The following is a 22,940-nucleotide window of genomic DNA, read 5'->3' as shown; positions in this document are numbered from 1 at the left end:
ACATGATGTGCTGGGAGCCCTGATACTACATGCAATTGCTTAACCTGCTTTCATACTAGCCACACTCAGGTGGAACAAATATCAGTTTCATAGACTACTATTGTCAGAAAAATGTAAGCATAGTAACAAATGTAAGTGACTCAAAGGAATTGGAGGCCAGTCAGTATCGATGCCTACTGTTACAGGCAAGATGCATGAAGGAGAACCAAAGAGGAGTCTACAGATTTCCAAAAATTAGTGGCAGACAAAAAAAAAAACAAAGTGGCATCAATTTCACCACAGTAGAAATAGTATAATAGGGACGGACACCTCTTACACTACAGACAACCCAGCAGATAAAAGAGACCCAATGAGGAGTGTTCACATTTCAAACAATGGCAGACACAACTAAAGTGGCATCAATTTCACTACAGTAGAAATAGTATAATAGGGAGCGACATCTCTTCCACTACAGCCAACCCATCATATGGACACCCAACCAGGAGTGTTCACATTTACAACAATTAGTGGGAGACACCAACAAAGTAGCATTAATTTCACTACAGTAGAAGTAGTATAATTGGGAGTGACATCTTTCACTACAGCCAACCCAGCAGATGCAGACCCAATCAAAAGTCTTCAAATTCCCAATGATTAGGACCTGACCCCATTGAATTATAATCAATTTCAAAAGAGTAAAATTAGTGTAATGTGGAGCAACATCTCTTCCACTACAGCCAACTCAGCAGATAGAGAGACCCAATCAGGACTCTCCACATTTCCAAAAACTAGTGGCAGACACCACCAAAGTGGCATTAATTTCACCAGAGTAGAAATAGTATAATTGTGAGCAACAATTCATCCACTACAGTCAATTCAGCAGATGGAAACCCAATCAGGAGTCTTCAAATCTTTAAAAAGTGAGGGCCTCACACAACCAAAGTGGTATCAATTTCATGACAGTAGAAGTAATAAAATAGAGACTGTTATGCTCGTACCTGTGCCCATGCCCTACCTCTGCGGAGGCCCCATCGGGGCTCTCGCTCTCTCTCTCTCTGCTCTCCAGGGCCCTGCCAAGGTCTCTGGCCTTTACTCCTGATTCCTGGCGTACGGCTAGTACTTCCCTGGGTATGGTGCTGATGGCACGCACGCTCTCGGTCTCTTAAAGAGACAGCATGCATTTTTTAAAATATGCTATCAACCAATCATGTTATGCTGTGTGTTATTTCTGGCCCCTCTGCCATTGGGAGGGCGCCGGAGCAGAAAGTGTTTCTTGTTGCTAATTTCCGATTTAGTGTTCCGTTTGCTCTGAACCCTGCTGTGCCTTGCCTGAGTCCTCCTTGTATATGGCTAATACTGTTTGTTTCCTCAAACTACTGGTGACTCCTTACTCAGTACCTGGAATGATAGCTGCACTGCCTCTACTACTGCTACCCGGTCCAGCTGTTCTTGTAACCTGGACCCAGGGCCACGACAGTATTGCCTGAGCCAACTCCATTCCTTGCTTACGCTACCAGTAATCCGACTACTACTACTCTGTCTGTTGTTCCTGCCTGAATATCTGCACCACTGGGCCAGCTTCCACATAACCGGGCTCTGTCTGTAGGTAGCACATGCGTCCCCTGGACATTCCATTCTGACCCTGTTCGAGGGTTTTTACCACCGGTGTCTGGGGTTCGCATAGTTAAGCCCCCTGCAGTTATCTCGGTTCGTGGTTCCACAAAATTGAAATAAATGAATGTGCACTGCAACACCTGTGCCTCTGCTTTCATTCATTACAGAGACAGACACATCTTAAACTACAGTCAATCCAGCAGATATACACCCAACCAGGAGTGTTCACATTTCCAAAAATTAGTGCCGAACACCAACAAAGTGGCATAAATTTCACAACAGTGGAAAAAGTTTAATAGTGAGTGACATCTTTTCTACTGCAGCCAACCCAGAACACGGACACGATCTGCATCACGACATGATACAGATTTTAATATGCTGCAAATCTGAAGTGAAAAAATAAGCAACATGTACATGAGACTTCAAGGGCCTTAGTCACTTTGCTTGTACTGTATAACCCTGCATATTTTCTGTGTGCACATATCCTTAAAGTTAATTGGGAAGAGTCAAAGAGACTGAATAATTAATGTTATTGGGTGCAGAGATTGTAGTTAATGGGGGGATCACTGCTGCTTATCACTTTCCATCTTGATTGCTACGTGGTTAATAGTATATTAATAATGGGATACATATCTGTGTTCAGCTGCACAGTCCGGAGGAGACATGTATGTATACATACAATTTATGTGACCTTGTTATTTTCAGGGCTGCAACATTTTGACAAGACGAGTCATGACTGGAAGATGTTGACATGAAAGTCTGACCAGATGGAGAAGAAACAGCAGAAAACGACTCTAATCAGATGACACTTCAGCGGTAAGTACCTGGATGTAAATATTATTCTGTATCTGCACTGTGTGACTTGGAGTGAAAAAGTTATCTGAAAAATCTCATAGACCACATTCTCACATTTGTGTGAAATATAATTTGTAAAGCGCTGCGGAATATGTTGGCGCTATAGAAATAAAAAATATTATTAATTATTATTATTAATATCCGTGTTCTGCTAGATTTTTTTATTGGATGGCACATGGACTCCGTGAAAATTATGAAAATCTGAGAATAAGATCTGTGAAGGTCAGAGAATGTCTTGATCTCATCCGATTATGAGGATCATAATAGGAAATGCTCAATGCGCCTGTAAAAGCAGACAGCACACCAGCACTGCACACGAATACAGGAATGTACCATTACTTTGCATAGCACAGTCTCTTAGTATATAGTTACTCACTTATTATTTATCACACAGTCCCTTAGCATAAGTACTTACTTGTAATGTATAGTGCCATCCTTGGTTACATAGTTACCTCTTCCATTATGTATAACATAGTCCCTTATTATGTACCATCCTCTCTAGCTACATGTGGTGCCGTACCTTATTATATAGCTTCTTCTGCTGTTATGTACAGTGCTGTCCCTTGCATCATGTATTCTTGTTATTTTTGTTAACAAATCACACTTGAGCAATGCATGCGACTAGTTTTTCCATACAGGAGGCGTCTTGAAGCTACCATCACCATCAACAGCAAAGGTTTTGGCGCAAAGTATTAATTCAATTTCAGTAAGCATGTTTAATACTTGTTCCCTGTGTTTTTTTCTCATTATTGCACATAACTTAATTTATGGACATCTGTGATTGGTTTCTTTGACTGTGTGGTTTGGATGGGTTGTTACCGACTTCTGGTGGGAAGTGTCAATAGCACCTTTAGAAATACATTTACTTAGAGAATTGATGACTTGTTCAATACTTATTTTACTCAATGTACATTGACTAATGGATATGTGGAGTAATAAAGCGAGAATTCAACAAGAATATTTCTTTTTTGCGAAACCTAATGTAATTAAATTCAAATCTTTAACCGTTAGATAAATCCAAGTTACAGAGAAAAGTAAACAACAATGCTTTCTTTAGAAAAAAAAATGGATAGGAAAATAATGTATATATGCTTTTAGAAAGAAATAGTTTCTAAATTCAGGTCACAACTGACCGTGCTTCAAGTACAATATTTTTCAAATCTCTAGAGAAGTCAGTGATTCAATCTCAACATGCAGAGAAAGAAAACAAATGGTGAGTGTTTGCGCTGTAACAAGATGTTTATCACTGCATGAGTTGGAAAGAGGCATTTTATTGCTCAGACTACAATTTTTCATTATGTTTTTTGATCCGTGGAAAATAAAAAAAAAAATTTTGAAACAGCAACCATTACAAAAATATATCTTAGTAGTTGTATTTTACAAAACTTCTTTAAATAGATCAAGATGTACAATAACAAATTGTATTGTGGTACCGTGTTAGCCAGAAAAATCGATGTGAATACTTTTCTGCCCAATGTCTTGCCTGAAGAAGGAGCCACTGTGCTCTGAAAGCTTGCAAACATATTATTTTCTGGTTAGCCAATAAAGGTATCACTCCTAGAATACTTCTGTAATCATTGGGAAGAAAAGTATTCACATTAAATAGATCAAAAAATATGTCACTAAAAATACAGTTGCGATGTTTGCTTTTGCTGAAGTTAATTAGTAGATGAAATGAAAAAAATATAGATTAGTGATAAAATATACTGTGTACTAACAGGAGATAATTTTAAAGTATTGTTAAAACATTACATAATTGTAACAATATGTCAAATCTGAAAAAGTAGCACATTTGAAAAACACGAAAATCAAAACCATTTCTCATAGACTCCTTTAAGCATTGTTTTATTAGGATACAGTTTATACTTGTGTATAACCCAAGTTTTTTCAGCACATTTTTTTGGCTTATACATGAGTAATTGTCCCAGAAAGACAGCGGTGGAGGGGGTGTGGTGGAGCATCGGGACACAGAGGCCGAAATCGGGGCTGCAGCTAAAGCCTGTGCCCGCTGCTAAAGGGAAATGAATATTCACTGCCAGAGGTGTATCTAGGGTTTCTGGCACCCGGGACAAGAATTCATTTTGGTGCCCCCCCAAGGACATATGTGATTTGCACACTTAGTCATGTACCAACGAGATACTCTCCCTAATGCTCTCAATGTTCAGTGAAAAACTGAGAGAAGCGGGAAGAGAAGCTCATTGTCACATTACCATAAGTATGAAAATCGCATGTGAGTGAAGTGTCCATTTGACGACTACTGGAACCTGCAGAGCTGAATCCTTCTGAATTCTCACAACTAATGCACTGCACACTTTTAGGGTTCTCCCTGGCTGGTGGACAGTCATGTCAGCACAAGCATGTGATTTGTATACAGTACAGGCCAAAAGTTTGGACACACCTTCTCATTTAAAGATTTTTCTGCATTTTCATGACTATGAAAATTGTACATTCACACTGAAGGCATCAAAACTATGAATTAACACATGTGCAATTATATACCTAACAAAAAAGTGTGAAACAACTGAAATTATGTCTTATATTCTAGGTTCTTCAAAGTAGCCACCTTTTGCTTTGATGACTGATTTGCACACTCTTGGCATTCTCTTGATGGGCTTCAAGAGGTAGCCACCGGTAATGGTTTTCAATAAGTGGAACTTCTTGCCTTATAAATGAGATTGGGACCATAAGTTGTGCTGTGCAGAAGTCTGGTGGATACACAGCTAATAGTCCTACTGAATAGACTGTTAGAATTTGTATTATGACAAGAAAAAAGCAGCTAAGTAAAGAAAAACCACCGTGTCTTTGTGCGACGCAAAAAAGGTGAACGGATGGACTCTACATGCCTGGTTCCAACCGTAAAGCATGGAGGAGGAGGTGTGATGGTGTGGGGGTGCTTTGCTGGTGACACTGTTGGGGATTTATTCAAAATTGAAGGCATACTGAACCAGCATGGCTACCACAGCATCTTGCAGCCACATGCTATTCCATCCGGTTTGCGTTTAGTTGGACCATCATTTATTTTTTACAGGACAATGACCCCAAACACACCTCCAGGCTGTGTAAGGGCTATTTGACCAAGAAGGAGAGTGATGGGGTGCTACACCAGATGACCTGGTCTCCACAGCCACCAGACCTGAACCCAATCGAGATGATTTGTGGTGAGCTAGACCGCAGAGTGAAGGCAAAAGGGCCAACAAGTGCTAAGCATCTCTGGGAACTCCTTCAAGATTGTTGGAAGACCATTTCCGGTGACTACCTCTTAAAGCTAATCAAGAGAATGCCAAGAGTGTGCAAAGCAGTCATCAAAGCAAAAGGTGGCTACTTTGAAGAACCTACAATATAAGACATAATTTCAGTTGTTTCACAATTTTGTTAAGTATATAATTCCACATGTGTTAATTCATAGTTTTGATGCCTTCAGTGTGAATGTACAATTTTCATAGTCATGAAAATACAGAAAAATCTTTAAATGAGAAGATGTGTCCAAACTTTTGGTCTGTACTGTACCTCTGACCACATTCCGACAAGATGTGCCCGGCCTCGCTGAGTTCATTTTCATTGAGTGAGGCCACACATGTCTAGTCGGCACGTGAATGCATTAATGTAAATCACCAGCACTAGAAAATCCTTACAGTGTGCAGGGCGCACTGTGAGAAGTCAGAAGTCTGCAGTCACAAAGAATGACTAGACTCATCACAAACCTGGACATCCCCTTTAATGCTCCTAACATAAAAGCATGAGAGTTATCACAAATAACATTTACATAGAGGTACCTTATAGATGATGTAGTCTCTGGAGCCATTCTCCTTTTCTTCATCTTGTCCAGACCCCACGATGAGTTTTCTCATCCACAGCCGTCGCTGCAGATTTCCATCTTCTCCGCTCTTTTGCAGAAAATCTCCACATGATGCCCTTAAAGATACAAGTGTCATTATAATGCTCCTGAATGAAAAATTGCCTCTCACTATATTGTCTGCGTAAAATATTACCCCCACACTGTCCTTCTTATGGTACATGCTCTTTACACGGACCTCCCCTTTCCATACCAATCCCCATTTTGACATTGTCTTCTTACACTGTGTACCCCCTACAGGGCCTAGTATTTATACTGTACTCTCTCATCACACTCCCCCTCCTTGGTATACTGTCCTCTCCTGGCTGTGCCCTTACACTGTCCCCCCATGCTACACATGCACACATCCCAACACCCTCACTCCTAGTACTCTGTCCACATATGTTTTTCACATCACTACTCATACTGTGTCTGCATACATCCCCCCATTTGCTCCCCAAACTGTCTGCACCCACTCCCCATACTGTTTCCTCATATATGCCCCCCATTCCCCGGTATTGTTTCCTCATACATGCCCCAATCTCCCCCTTTGCTCTTCATTTTGTGTCCTCAAATCTCCCCCACACATTAAATCCCCCATCCCCACTCCAAATATCACCCCACACATTAAACACCCCCATCCCCATGACAAATCACCCCCCACACACATTCAATCCCCCATCTCCACTCCAATTCTCCCTACACACAATAAATCCCCCATCTCCACTCACATTAAATCCCTTCCCCACAATAAATCCCCCCATCTCCACTCATATTAAATATCCCCCATCCAATAATAGTTCCCACCATCCCCACTCACATTAAATCCCCCAACAATATTTCCCCTATACCTTTGGTGTCTTCAGCTCCACTGGAGAACTTACCACCGATCTGCGTCTCAGTGCCTCTGCTCTGCCTCTGCTCTGCAGCGCAAGCGAGTGACAGCAGCAGCGTGATCACATGACCTGATCACGCTGCTGGCGTTGCTCTGACCCGGCAATCAGAGCTTCAGTTGTACTCGCATCTCAGATGCAGTACAATAGAACACTGGGAGCCGGCACGCTGCAGCTTCTCTGTGTCAGCTGTCAGCTTGACAGTCGGCACAAAAAACAGCTGACTCCCAGTGCGGGGGGCGGCAGAATGCAGCCACCAGGGGCGACACTGTGGACCGCCGCTTTAGGCGGCCTGACTGCGCCCCACTGCCGGCTGCGCCTGGGGCACATGCCCCTGCTGCTCCCCCTAGATATGCCACTGTTCATTGCACTGGCAAAGAATATTAATTTCTCCTATAGCGAGAACATTAACAGCCACAGCCACCAGCTTCCAGCAGTGGCCGGGCTTTCAAGGGTGCCCACTCAATAAGGTAATGAATGTTCACCTCTCTCCATTCCCATAGGCATGGAGTGAATACTGATTACCTTAATGAGCGGGGACACGTGATCGCTCAGCCGGAAAAACTGCTGGCACTGTAATGCAGCGAGGGCACGCAAGCATGGTAAATAGGATGTTTTTTTTTGTTTTTTTTTAATAGGAACCATGCATACAAGGACAGTGATGCGGAGCCATGCATACATGGATAAGGGATAAGGAGCAATGCATACAAGGATGGGGATAATGAGACATGCATACAGAGATGGGGAACCATGCATACAAGGACGGCGAGACCAGCATACAAGGACAGGGATGGAGAGACATGCATACAAGGACAGTGATGGGGAGACCTGCATACAAGGACAGGGATGGAGAGACCTGCATGCAAAGACAGGGATGGGGAGCCATGCATAAAAGGACAGGGATTGGGAGCCAAGCATACCAGGATAGGGATGAGGGGAAAATGCATAACTGGCTTATACTCGTTTTCACAGTTTTTCGAGGCAAAATTAAGTGCCTCAGAATACACTCGGTTTGACTTATATATGAGTATATACGGTAACTTTTGTGCATATCATAAAATCATAGAAACATAGAATCATAGAATGTTACAATTGGAAGGGACCTCAAAGGACCTCAACCCCCTGCTCAATGCAGGATTCAATAAACCATCTCAGGCAGGTGTCTGTCCAGCCTCTGTTTGAAGACTTCCATTGAAGGAAAACTCCCCACCTCTTGTGGCAGCCTGTTATACTGATTAATCACCCTCACTGTCAAAAAGTTTTTTCCAATATCTAATCTGTATCTTCTTCCTTTCAGTTTCATTCCATTGCATCTCGTGTTTCCATGTGCAAATGAGAATAATGATAATTCTCCTACACTGTGACATCCCTTCAGATATTTGTAGACAGCTATTAAGTCTCCTCTTAGACTTCTTTTTTGCAAGCTAAACATTCCCAGATCCTTTAACAGACTTAGGACAGACTTTGTATTCCGCTTACCATTCTGGTAGATCTTCTCTGAATCAGTTTTTCAATGTCTTTTATAAAATGTTGTGCCCAGAGCTGAACACAGTATTCCAGGTGAGGCCTGACCTGTAAGGACTAGAGGGGGATAATTATTTCATGTGATCTAGACTCCATGCTTTTCATAATACATCCTAGAATTGAGTTTGCCTTTTTTGCTGCTGCATCCCAATGTTGAGTCATGTGTAGTCTGTGATCTATTAGTATACCCAAGTCTTTTTCACACATGCTGTTGCTTAGTTCTGTTTCTCCCATTCTATAGATGTAATTTTCATTTTTCTTGCCCAGATGTAGAATCTTGCATTTCTGCCTGTTAATTACCATTCTATTAGTCACTGCCCATTGTTCAAGCTTATCTGGATCATTTATAAAAATGTTGAACAACACTGGAGCCAGGACACTGTGGAACCCCACTTGAAACACTCCTCCAATTGAATGTACAACCATTTATTACCACCATTGATGAGCGAATATATTCGGTCCTATTCGTTGCTTGCACGAATAGTACTGTATTCGGGCTACTTGTTATTAGGCTAGTAATTTGCTATTCAGCCTGGTATATTCGAGTGACCCACTCAGCATGTTTGGTGCTTTATTTGCAGCCAATCAACATGCTGGGCTTGCTAGCCAATCACAGTAATGCCAGCACCATCTTTGGTGTGGCATTACTGTAATTGGTTGCCCAAATACCAGGAGTTTGTTGTGCTGTCATGTGCATGACAGTGTGGCAAACACGGCTTCTGATTGGCGGTGAAATTATCACTGCAGGTCAGAGAGCTGCAGTTCCAATGCTGTCAAAAGACAGCGTGAGTGAGCAGCTGTGATAGGAGGTATAAAGTTTACCTCTGGTCACTGGTGTCAGCTGATGGGACTACAGCTCCCATCAGGCGACGCTTGCTGCCGCTAATAACAGTGAGAGCAGGAGTGGCTTATGGGAGTATTCATCAGTTGGCTCCTGTGCTGTAAATAAATAATTTAAATAAACAGCGTGGTTTCACCTGTATTTTTGATAACCAGCCAGGCAACACTCACAGCTGGGGGTTGCAACACTCAACTATCAGCTTCAGCAAGTCTGCTTAGCAAGATAGAGGGGTCCCGCACCATATTTTTTAATTATTTAAGCAAATAATTTAAAAAGGCATGAGGTCCCCCATTTTTGACAATTAGCCTTGCTAAAGCAGACAGCTGGGGGCTGGTATTCTCAGGCTGGTAAGGGGCCATGGATATTGGCCCCCCAGCCTAAAAATAGCAGCCCACGGCTGAATAGAAAAGGTGCATCTATTAGATGTGCCTATTCTGGCATTTTGCCTCGCTTTTCCCACTGAGGGTTGCAGCCCCCCGCTGTCAGTTTTGCCTCTTTGGTTATAGAAAATACAGTGGAACCTTTGCCTGTTTTTTACAGGATCACAGGTAAAAGGTGGTATTGGAGATCTGGGCAGCCTGGAAGCAATTCAGAATCCACCTAGCCAGTTGGGGTTGGAAGCCTCCCTACTGCACTGTTCTCTGGGTTTTTGATGCTTTATGCTCTACTCAAGTCCCTCTCTCAGTCTGTCCATTAAATGGAACACTACCCACATGGCAGGCAGCTTGAGCCTGTTCCAGGTGTCACTCCCTTGTGGTGGCTCTGGGCTCTAGTATGCTGCTGTACCCCAGGGTGTCAGCTGGGGCCAGCAAACCTGCAATCTGTGTCAGCTGGGGCTAGCAGACCTGCAATCTCCTTCCCTCCGGTTTTAATTGCTGGGCCTGCAGTTCCCACACAACCGGTGTCCGGACTTTGGTGCTCAGTCCTGGGATGAGCTCAGTCGCAGCTCCAATCCCCAGGTTCTCCTTACTTGCCACTTTCTCCTTCACTGTCTCAGACTCTGACTAATACTCACTAACTCCGCCTCCAGGCCAGAACTTATAGGGAAGCTCCCCTGAAATCAGATGTTAGAGCTCCCCTTCTGGTCTGGAGTAGGAAAGGTGTTGCATACTGATGTACCTGGAAAGGGGATCCCTCCTTGATTCCAGGCATGACATCACACCGTGTGAGGAAGGCAATGCCACTATGGCAACCAGACTCTTTGGGTGCCACATAAGCAAAGGACTTCCGTAATGATGCACTGTGACCCGCATGTGGAACGCACATGTGTCACCAGAAGTCATGAGGCACAACAAGGGCTCATGTGCACCGCCCGCTGCAGCCAGGAGGTGATTGGTTTGGGATTATCATTATTATTGAGAAGTAGGTGCATAAATCATGGAGATAAATGAAGCAAAGTAAATGAAAACCTGTAACTTAGATGAGATATGGTTACATAGCAGCCAAATATAATTATATGTGGGGACATAATAATAATGATAACTAGTGGAAAGAGTAAGATGCAAAAACATAGTGTATTTGTATATGAGTGGAAAGAATATATACATGTTCCACCTAATAATGGGGAAAGTTGATTAAGATGAATAAAGTGCTAAAGTGCACTACATATGCATATACTGTAAGTTGGAGGAATATATACACACAAATTATAAGACATATGAGTACATGCACATACGCATAAACAAATATTCCCCCGGAAGAAGCAGGACGCGAAACGCGCGTTGGGGCCATCAGGACAGCACGTGCAGGTCATGTATAGCATTCGTACTCCATTACTGCTCAGCTTTAATATATATGAAACATGTTAGAGTTACTATCTCCGCTAATATAGGATAAGATCTGGTATGTCTGCCATGCAATAGCTGTTATGAGAGGGTTTCTCATCAAGCACTAGGCACTTTAATGATTTGGCAGCTAGGGTTAATATACCATCCCACACATAACAAAGTAAGGAGATAGTGATCCTTATATACACTATAGACACACTATTAGGTGTCTTAACAGATCCATTATAGCATTGTACTATATGTGTCTACCTCTTTGCCTTTGGGCAGTCTCTGTTACGAACTTGAATATTTGATGCGGTTGCTTTGCATGGTCATGCACCTGCGGTCATATTTTGCATGTGCGTTTTCCTAAAGACAGAGTATTTTATCTTATACATGTAATCATATTATACTTTTTTCTTGTGTATTTAATAAAATTTGTTAATTTTAGACCTATGACAGTTTCTTCCTATATTCTTTTGTTGTTTTTTTCTATTTTTCTGGGAAGAGTCATTTGAATAGGCCAGATTTATATGTGATTCTACTGTGTTATGTAGCATGTGACCACAGGAAGGCACTGATGGATCGCAGGTCCAAATCTTAGTTACGTGATTCCCTCTGGCCGTGTCATGGAATGGTCATCTTGCTGATTTCCATAATGTTTGTTTTTAATTATACCTAATAAAATCATGCTTTTTATTTTAAAAAATGGCTAGAATCACTTTGTATCTCATAACAGCATAATACTAGCTGATAGAGATAGTGTATTTTTATAAACAACTGGCACCAGTTGTCGGCTTTCCCATTCCTGGTTAAGAAAATTATGATGTGCCAATTCTGACATCCTGTGTCAGCTTTTCCTGATTACCCTGGTGCGGTGGCAATCAGGGTAATGGGATTAGGGGTTGGTGTCAGCATCTGGCACAGACTCCAACCCTGAGGTTAGTAATGGAGAGGTGTCAGACACCCTCATTACAAACCTGTAAGTAAAAACCAATAAAGACAAGCACATAAAAGTCCTTTATTTTAATAAAAAACCTCTTTCACCAATGTATTTCCCCAAAAAAAATCCCACGATGGACCAACATAGTCCATTGGATTCACTGTAAATCACATTGATGACCCATGACAAGCTCCCTCCAAAATGTCGGCATATGGAGCCCCATTCAGAGACCAAGGCTTCATAGGCTGTCACACAAGCACACACTGCAGGATCTCGCAGCACTCTGCGATAGCCATCAGTGTCTGTGACTGGCTGTGACATTAGTAAAGTTAATGCCAGAAACAGATGCTATTTCCTACTCGGTTACACAGAGCCTGTGACTGTTGGTAGCCTCCCTGACATCACGGCTCATCACTCTACCCTCAGCATGAGATCAACAGTGGAAGCTACAGATATTAAGCTCTGCTCTGCAAACGAGGCTTCATATGCTGCAAATATAGGAGCGGTGATCTTGGTGCTGTGGACTGCATCAGACCTGCATGGGACCATTGCTTTTCAATAAATGGGTAAATGAGGGGAATTGTCATTGAGTGGGGTCATGCAGAGTGCAGTGTGGCACTGTAAAAAGGAACATAAACCAGCTCACCCATGATGCCAGAACCAAACCTCGGGAGCACGGACCCGCTGTGTCCAGACGTACAAGATCCAAAAAAAGAAAGGAATGTCCAGCTTCACCGATTCCGTAAAAAAGAGTTTTCTTTATTCACATACTTTAAACTTGGAGGATACAGACTTCAGCACAACCATATGGGAAGTAAGGAAGCCTAGTCTCCAGAAACGCGTTGAGATTCTTACCCATATGGTTGTGCTGAAGTCTGTATCCTCCAAGCTTAAAGTATGTGAATAAAGAAAACTCTTTTTTATGGAATCGGTGAAGCTGGACATTCCTTTCTTTCAGTGTGGCACTGTGCATGACATGGCAAAATCAGTGTAGTACATTGGACTGCCAGACTGCGCTCTGCGAGGTCACAAGGATTGCTAGTCTGCAGTGCTCTGTGAGAACCAAGCAGCTGTGAACTAACGTAACCTAAGTGATGTCTCTGAGCTCACTTCAGTTCACAGCCAGTCGGTCGCGTGGAGAAGTGTGCCTGGCAGGGGAGGTCCTGAAAGACTGTGGAGCATCGTTACAGCACTTCATGCTTTAAACAATGTGGGACATTGTGGGTTCATTGGACTTCTTAGGAACTGCATTAGATTTTTTTTATTAAATTGGAATACAAGGGCGTTTATCAGGAAGTGATTTTGTTAATAAAGGATTTTTGTGTTTTTTTTTTCCCTTTTTCTCACTGGGTTCGGAATGAGGGTGTCTGACAGACACCTCTCCATTACTAAAGGTACCGTCACACTTAGCGACGCTGCAGCGATACCGACAACGATCCGGATCGCTGCAGCGTCGCTGTTTGGTCGCTGGAGAGCTGTCACACAGACCGCTCTCCAGCGACCAACGATCCCGAGGTCCCCGGTAACCAGGGTAAACATCGGGTAACTAAGCGCAGGGCCGCGCTTAGTAACCCGATGTTTACCCTGGTTACCATCGTAAAAAAACAAACAGTACATACTTACATTCAGCTGTCTGTCCCTTGCCGTCTGTTTGCTGCACTGACTGCTGGCCGCAAAGTGAAAGCAGAGCACAGCCACAGCGGTGAGTCACCGCTGTGTGACTCACCGCTGTGCTGTGCTTTCACTTTCACTTTGCGGCCAGCAGTCAGTGCAGGAAATAGACGGCAAGGGACAGACAGCTGAATGTAAGTATGTAGTGTTTGTTTTTTTACGATGGTAACCAGGGTAAACATCGGGTTACTAAGCGCGGCCCTGCGCTTAGTTACCCGATGTTTACCCTGGTTACCAGTGAAGACATCGCTGAATCGGTGTCACACACACCGATTCAGCGATGTCTGCGGGGAGTCCAGCGACGAAATAAAGTTCTGGACTTTCTTCCCCGACCAGCGACAGCACAGCAGGGGCCTGATCGCTGCTGCCTGTCACACTGGACGATATCGCTAGCGAGGACGCTGCAACGTCACGGATCGCTAGCGATATCGTCTAGTGTGACGGTACCTTAACCCTAGGGGTTGATGCCAGCTGTGATTTTTGAGAAATCAAAGCTGTCATCAACTCAAAATCCCTTTAACTGATTGTTACCACACCAGGGAAATCTAGATGAGCTGAGACAAGGTGACAGAATAGTGGGGACCCAATGTCGTTTTTTTAAGCTATTTATTTATTGCTAAAAGCAACAGGGAAATAAGGTGAGAGATGGAGTTTTTTTTCTTCATTTTTTTGCCATACATATATACACAAGTCATTACAAATTAAAGAATGCTTCTTAACATTTTTTTACTATAAAATGCAATTTTATCTTCATTTGTTTTATGCTTTATTGTCTGTCCATAAAAGTGGTGTAATAATTTGACAACATTATTCTGAGCAGTGACCTTGGAGTCAGAGATGCATCCATGGGTCTTCCAAATGCTGTTCCCATTCAATTCCAGTAGTGTTTCCATTAATTTAAGTGATTTCCTGGCTCCCTCAGACCTCCTGGGTTTGCCGGAAAAATGGTTTAGTTTCCCAATGACTTTTATTATACTCATTACTCGAGTCGAGCATCTCAGCAAATTGCTCGATTCAATAAAAGAACACCCGAGCATTTTAGTGCTTGCCTATCACTAATAATAAGGTTTTAAGCAATGACATGACTATTAAACAAATCATATTTCCAATTGGAATCTCAGTAAGCACAAAAGATGTAAGAGCCAAACGTGAAAAAACATGAGTTATTGAATAAATGAATCAGATTCAAGTGCATTGGAAGATTGTTCCATGGTATCAAATCCCTATTTAGAAAATTAAATAAGTCCTGCAAATACTTGACCCTATAAAAACAAATTTGCAGGGAAAGAGAAAAAAAAAGGAGGCTGAAATTTGGGACGTAAGAGGAAAGAAGTATTTTGGAAACATTAACTAATTTTCCTATAGCAGAAGGTAAAAATATGATTAGTTTGGCTGAACTAACAGCAAGCACCAATTATATATTTGAATAAAAGTCTAAACTTTGGAATACCAAAGGAATTTAATTTAGTAGATTTTAAGATACATTTTATAAGGCAGTCTAAAGTATACATTTTGTATATAACAATCAGCGATTCATATGATTTTGCAACTACAAAAATTAAAGAAGTCATCTCAAGTTAAATACGCTCCCCAGGTTTCAGTACCAAAGATACATTAATAGATATGAAAAAAATCTGTTTTCTTGGCGGGCAAAATCATTTTGAAGATATCAAACCTACTACAGCTTAAGCTACAGTATATTTGGGATTACTCACATTTCTCAAGGTGTTAGATCTAAATATTCTCCCACCTTTACAGCCTGGCATTGCCCTTGAGAAAGCGTTAAGAGATGTGAGGGCTACAAGCACTTTGATGGCTGTGATATGATAAAGAAAAATGCAGAAAATGTATTTTTAATATGACAACCACAAACTTAAGTATTTGTTTTTTAAAAGTGATTTTAACTAAAAAAGTAGTAAAACATAAAAAAAAGTTTATTTGGGTATCACTGTCATCATATAGAACCAAAGATAGAAGTTAGCATATCTAAATATGATGTAACATGGACTACCACTACAAAAAAAAAAGATTTTAGTACACCTTTTTCCACAAAAACAAGCTCTCACACAGCTCCATCTATAAAACAAAAAAGCTCCATCTATAAAACAAAAAGTGATGGTATGGTGAACAAAAAAAATCTTTTTTTTAAGTAATTTCTTGTGCAAAGATAGCAAAACATAAAAAACCTGTATAAATTTGATGATTCTATCAACTCACAGAATAAAGATAACAAAATAACATGACAATCAAACTTAAGGTACCATCACATTCAGCGACGCTGCAGCGATATAGACAATGAGCCGATCGCTGCAGCGTCGCTGTTTAGGTCGCTGTAGAGACGTCAAACACTGCAGCTCCAGAACGATGCAGGAGCGATCCAGTGACGTAACGGCGACTCACTTATTGTTCACGCTCCATGTAAAAACATTGCTGGCATCGTTGCTTTTGCTGTCAAACATGACGATACACGCCGACCTGACGACCAAATAAAGTTCTGTACTTCTAGCTCCAACCAGCGATATCACAGCGGGATCCAGATCGCTGCTGCGTGTCAAACCCAACAAGATCGCTATCCAGGACAATGTCACGGATCGTTGTCGTTCTTGTTGTAAAGTTGCTGAGTGTGAAGGTACCTTTAAAAGTGTTCTGTGTTTAAAAAAATCAACAAAACATAGCATTGCTGTTTTTTTGTTCATTTTATCTCCCAAAGAGTGTAAATAAACCCTCATATACCTCACATAGCTCCACTGATGGAAAATTGTGAAAATCTCAGAATATGGCCACCCAAAAACAAATGTTTTTTTCAGAGTGTACTCATTGTACAAAAGTAATAAAAAGTAAATAAAACCATAAAAATCTAATGACGACATAATCTTGCTGAACCACAGAATAAAGTTACCATTTTATTTGTAGAGCAAGGCAAATATCGCAATATTTAAAAAGAAAGAAAAGGGCTACGGAATTGATGATTTGTTTAATTCCCATAAGGAGTTAATAAAGGTTTGCTAATAAGTTATATGTTCTCCACAATGATATAATTACAAAAACAACTTAACCATACAAAGACAAGCCCTCATATGAACATGTCAGAAAAAAAAGTTATTGCTCCAAGAACACCACATTTGAAATGTTATAAAAGAAAAACAGTGTTGCTGTAAAAGACAAAACTATCTGGGACGACAAGTGACTAAGGAAATCAAACAAGTGTTGTGGAAAAAAGTAGTACTTTTATTCATTTTGTTTGTGGGGCTTTGAGCTTGGTCAACATGCATAATGATTTTATGTTTGACCATAAGAGGTATTATCAAAACACTTGTAATGCAATGGGTAGACTTGTTTCATGTACATCTGCAAATAATTTTCTGGAAGTATTTGCTTCTAACCTGACGTGAGAAAAACCAAACAGTTAAGTTCTGCATCCGCACCAAACACCTACTCTTCGGGCACACACCAGGAAGTCTATGTTACTATTCAGGTTCAGCCCCCCAAATGTAGGGTGTTTGTCAAGCTGTGGGAAGAGTCGGGCAAAGTGCCAGAATTGGCGTATCTAATAGATGTGCCTTTCCTGGGCGGCTGCTATTTTTAGACTGGAGGGGTCAATATCCATGGCCTCTTACCAGCCTGAGAATACTAGCCCCCAGGTGTCTGCTTTAGCAAGGCTGGTTGCAAAAAATGGGGGGACCCCAAACTTTTTTCAAATTATTAACTTACAGCGCAGGCGCCGGCTGATGAATACTCCCATCAGCTGTCGCCTGCTCTCACTGTTATTAGTGGCATCAAGCATCAGCTGAATCAAGCAGTAGTCCCACCAGCTGACGCCAGTGACCAGATGTAAATGTTTTACCTCTGATCACAGCTGTGGGCTCACACTGTCTGACCCCCAGTAATGATTTTGTCGCCGATCAGAAGCAGTGTTTGTTGCACTGTCATGCACATAACAGCGTGGCAATCATTGGATGTTCTGACCTACCATTCATGTGAATGGGGCCCGGGTTCGGGTTCAAGTAATGTTCTGGTACCTGAACATAAACTTTATTGACTGTTCAGCCGAACCTGCTGGACCCAAACATCCTTGAGTCTGCCCATCTCTACTTCTAACCCAATTAATTAATTTCTACTGTGTAATAATAAATATGTACATTTTAGGGATAACATATTAATAATCTGCTTGTACAATGTAAAAGATCTGTACTTCTCCATTGTAGAGTATATTAATATAGACAATGTAATGAACATGAATTTTACATGCAAGTGTAGTCACATCTGCTTACACTTTCTAGATGTCTTGGGCACCTTTAATGATAATAGATTTGTTATCACTGGAGATAAGCAGATCAATCAGTGAAGGATCAAGTTCAAATAGAATTTCCTGAACTACATGGTTACATGCAAATACAAACATTGAGATTATATTCACAGTTCGCAAAAAAAAATAGCTGGGCACCATTTCCCATATTGCAGAAGCATCATAGAACAGGCTAAAGTCATTGTGCGCTGCCACACGTGCTTCCCCATAATGCCTTGCAGCTATACGTTGTAAAGTGATTGTTAGTACCAGGTCCATCACATAGCAGCAGTTTCCAGCAGAGCACGGTTTGTACAGCATAGTCATTTTCCATCTCCAAATTCACTGGGTAAGTGTTAAGGACTGGCGGAACGCACCAAGTATAGATGATATGAAACTAGGTGCGTTCGCAGTCCGAGGTCCACCGTGCAGGTAAAAACCCTGCTGCTAGTAAGACGGACTATATGACGGTACTATAAGTATACACGCACGGGTTAACTTCACCCTGCGTGAAGGAAGCGATCCTGTTGAGTCACAGGACCGCGGTACCGCACATAGAGCACGAGCAAGAAGTCAGCGAACACAACCCCAACACAGGATTGAAGTCCGATTAGACCACTTGCTAACACAACACCGCAACTGGGTGTGTAAGGAAACTATTAAAATAAAAAGAAATACAAAAGAAAACCAGAGCAGCACAACGTCCCATACACAGAGAAACTTACAATAGGCTCATTTGTTTTGATCTAGCAGTCTGGGAAAGAGAGGGAGGTGCTATTTGCATGAAAAAAGTCTGTGTAAATCCAACATAGTAAGAAAGGATTGCAAATGCACTCACCGACTGCAGTTCAAAGTGTTTATTCCAACAACAAGTGAAACATCTTCACGGCACGGGGGAAAGGAAATTAGCCAGGGAGAGTGCGGCAGACGAGACGACGGCCGTTTCGCGCTGCACAAGAGCGCTTCTACGGGACCCGTAGAAGCGCTCTTGTGCAGCGCGAAACGGCCGTCGTCTCGTCTGCCGCACTCTCCCTGGCTAATTTCCTTTCCCCCGTGCCGTGAAGATGTTTCACTTGTTGTTGGAATAAACACTTTGAACTGCAGTCGGTGAGTGCATTTGCAATCCTTTCTTACTATGTTAAACTATTAAAATAGTATATAAAGGCACGAGAGTGCATGCAGTGCCGCACTGACGGACGCCACTAACCACCCAGGCTTGGGTAAGGAAAGCGCAGAGGAAGCGCACAGCGCCGTACAGGCGGTCACAGCAACTAGACGCTGTTATGTATGTAACGTGCTGTTGGATAAGTCGGGCGCTAGATAGCAAACATACACCTTCCGCGAACAGTCATCCAATAGGGAGGGTATTTTAAAGAGCGACTTTCACTCACAACACACACACATATTATCAAGACAATACTAGCGCATGGCCGTGCGGTCATGCGCAGTTTATATAGTTGCAGCACAGGAAGCTGCTACAGAAGTTTTGCCCTTTCAGGACCTGCCAAGAGGACCAATGGGATGTGCTGCAGCACCTGAGCATGTGACCCTCGATCTCCAATGGGAGATCCTGTCCTGGGCATGCTCAGTGTGTGCAAATAAGGACTTAGTCCCAGGGAAGCCCGCTCGCCGCAGATCAGTGCAGGGTACAACAGGAGAGCCGGAAAAGGCAGCAGTAACCCTTTGCACAGAATCAGTCCCAGCGAGACGCTGGGAGCGACGCCTCCGCTGAGCAGAGCCCACTGCGGCCGAAGCAGAATGGGAGACCACAGCAGACACGGATCGAGATTCCCCCTGTGCAGCAGAGGAAACTCGACTCCTACCATTACCCCCCCTCCTTGGGCCTCGCTACGTTCGAAGGCAGCAATAATCTGCGGAGCCCGAATGTGCTCAGCAGGCTCCCAGGACCTATCCTCAGGGCCGTAACCCTTCCAGTCCACCAAAAAAATTTTTTTGCCACGAACCACCTTGCACCCCAAGATAGCGTTCACCTCGAAATCGTCCGTAGACGAACCTGATGTCTCGGCAGATGACTCAGAAAACCGGGACATGTATACGGGCTTAAGGAGGGACACATGAAAGGTGTCGGTGATACCAAGGCGTGGAGGAAGGGCCAGACGGTAGACCACAGGATTAACCTGTTCGAGGACCTTGAAGGGACCCAAGTAGCGAGGAGCAAACTTAGTGGACTCAACTCGCAGCCTGATGTTACGGGCGGAGAGCCACACCAAGTCGTCAGGAGCAAAGGTCGGATCGGGCGCCGATGAGCATCGGCGGAGGACCTCATTCTCTCCTTAGAGGCCCGAATGGCATCCTGAGTGCGGTCCCAAATATCTCGTGCCTCCACAGCCCAGTCTGCCACCCTGGAGTCTGCGGAAGACACGGGCATAGGCACCGGTACCCGTGGATGCTGACCATAGTTGAGGAGGAATGGGGTTTGTCCAGTGGAGTTGGCTACGGCGTTGTTCAGCGCAAACTCTGCCCATGATAGCAAGGATGCCCAGTCATCCTTCCTGGCTGAAACAAAATGTCGCAGGTATGTGACCAAGGTCTGGTTGGCCCTCTCTACCAACCCATTCGTCTCGGGATGATAAGCGGAATAGAGATTCAACTCAATACTGATAAGACGACAAAGCTCTCTCCAGAACTGAGACGCAAACTGGGGACCCCGGTCACTGACAATTTTGTCAGGCATACCATGTAGGCGGAAGATGTGTTTAATGAACAACGCTGCCAAGGCCCGTGCAGAAGGTAACCGTGGTAGAGGCACCAAATGCACCATTTTTGAGAAATGATCGGTGATGACTCAAATGATGGTACAGCCACGAGATTTGGGTAAACCCACGACAAAGTCCATCCCGACCATCTCCCAGGGCCTATCTGCCACCGGCAAGGGATAGAGCAACCCAGCTGGCCTTTGCCGCGGAGATTTATTTTTGGCGCAGGAGACACATGCCAGAATATAATCCCTGACATCCCGGACCATATGCGGCCACCAGTACGTCCTCGCCAGTAGCTCAGATGTCCTCTTTGTCCCAAAGTGTCCACCCACCCTGGACGAATCAGCCCAAGAGAGAACCTCCGGTCGAAAATTAATGGGCACAAAAGTCTTGCCCGGAGGCACAGACTCCAGCGAAACCGGCGCTACGGTTCACAGGCTCTCAGAAGGGACAATAAGCCGAGGCTCCTCTTCAGTTGACATAATGGAGTGAGAGAGAGCGTCAGCACGAATATTCTTCTCCCCGGCGAGAAAATGAAGGGAAAAGTGGAACCGGGAAAAGAACAAGGACCATCTGGCTTGGCGAGAATTTAGCCGCTGGGCTGTTTGCAAGTAGCCCAAATTTTTGTGGTCCGTGTAAACTTGGAAGGGAAACCGCGCACCTTCCAGAAGGTGTCTCCACTCTGAAAAGGCCAATTTCATTGCTAGAAACTCCCTATCCCCGATGGAGTAGTTTCTCTCCACTGGCGTGAAGGTCTTAGAGAAGAAGAAGCATGGATGCTTCCGACCTTGAGCATCCTTTTGATAGAGGACTGCTCCAGCACCAACGGATGAGGCATCCACCTCCATTAGGAATGGCTTATCCACATCGGGACGATGTAAGATGGGAGCGCTAGCAAAGTGGGACTTAATAGAAGTGAAGGCCTTGGAGACCTCTTCCGACCACAATTTGGGATTCGCTCCCTTCTTGGTGAGGGCTACCAAGGGAGCTACCAGAGTTGAGAAGTGGGGAATGAACTGGCGGTAATAGTTAATGAACCCCATAAAGCGCTGCACCGCTTTAAGAGAATTGGGCTCTTACCAGTCCATCACAGCCTGTAGTTTGGCAGGATCCTGTTGTGGATTCTGTTTTTGGGCTCCCTCTGGTGGTTACAGATGGTACTGGGTGACTTGTGTTCTCTGCGGTCTCTGGTGTCCACCTGTTCTATCAGGATATGGGAGTTTCCTATTTAACCTGGCTTTCTTGTCATTTCCTCGCCGGCGATCAATGTAATCAGTGTGTCTTGTTACCTCTGCTTTCCGCTTCTGTAATCATCAGGACAAGCTAAGTTTTTGATTTTCCTGTTCCACGTTTTGCTTTATTTTTGTTTTAGTCCAGCTTGCAGTTATGTGATTCCTTGTTGCTGGTTGCTCTAGTGGGCTGATATTACTCCTCATGTTCCATGAGTTGGCACATGAGTTCAAGTAATTTCAGGATGGTTTTTTGTAGGGTTTTTTGCTGACCGCGCAGTTCACTTTTGTATCCTCTGCTATCTAGTTTTAGCGGGCCTCATTTTGCTGAGTCTGTTTTCATTGCTGCATGTGTGCTTTCCTCTCGTTTCACCGTCGTTACATGTGGGGGGCTGCTGTTTCTGTGGGGTGTTTCTCTGGAGGCAAGAGAGGTCTTTGTTTCTTCTAATAGGGGAAGCTAGTCCTTCGGCTGGCGCGAGACGTCTAGAATCATCGTAGGCACGTTCCCCGGCTACTGCTAGTGTTGTGAATTAGGTTCAGGATCGCGGTCAGCTCAGTTTCCATCACCCTAGAGCTTGTTCTGTTTTTTTGTGCTTGTCCTTTTGTGATCCCCTGACATTGGGATCATGACAGTATCGCCGGCCAGAAAAGTGGTAATCGTATTGGCTGAAGTAGGAGGAAAAGTAGTCTGAGGAAGTTTTTTTTTTTTCCTTCCCTCAGAGTTTGCTGCCTAGCCTTAATTGCAGCCTGTCTGCGTCTTACCTCCTCTTAATCCTTGAATGGCTCTG

Source organism: Ranitomeya imitator, chromosome 1 (genome assembly GCF_032444005.1).
Source record: "Ranitomeya imitator isolate aRanImi1 chromosome 1, aRanImi1.pri, whole genome shotgun sequence".
NCBI classification, from domain to species: Eukaryota; Metazoa; Chordata; class Amphibia; order Anura; family Dendrobatidae; genus Ranitomeya; species Ranitomeya imitator.
The sequence above is the reverse complement of the archived record's forward strand: the minus strand, read 5'-3'. Positions refer to the sequence as shown.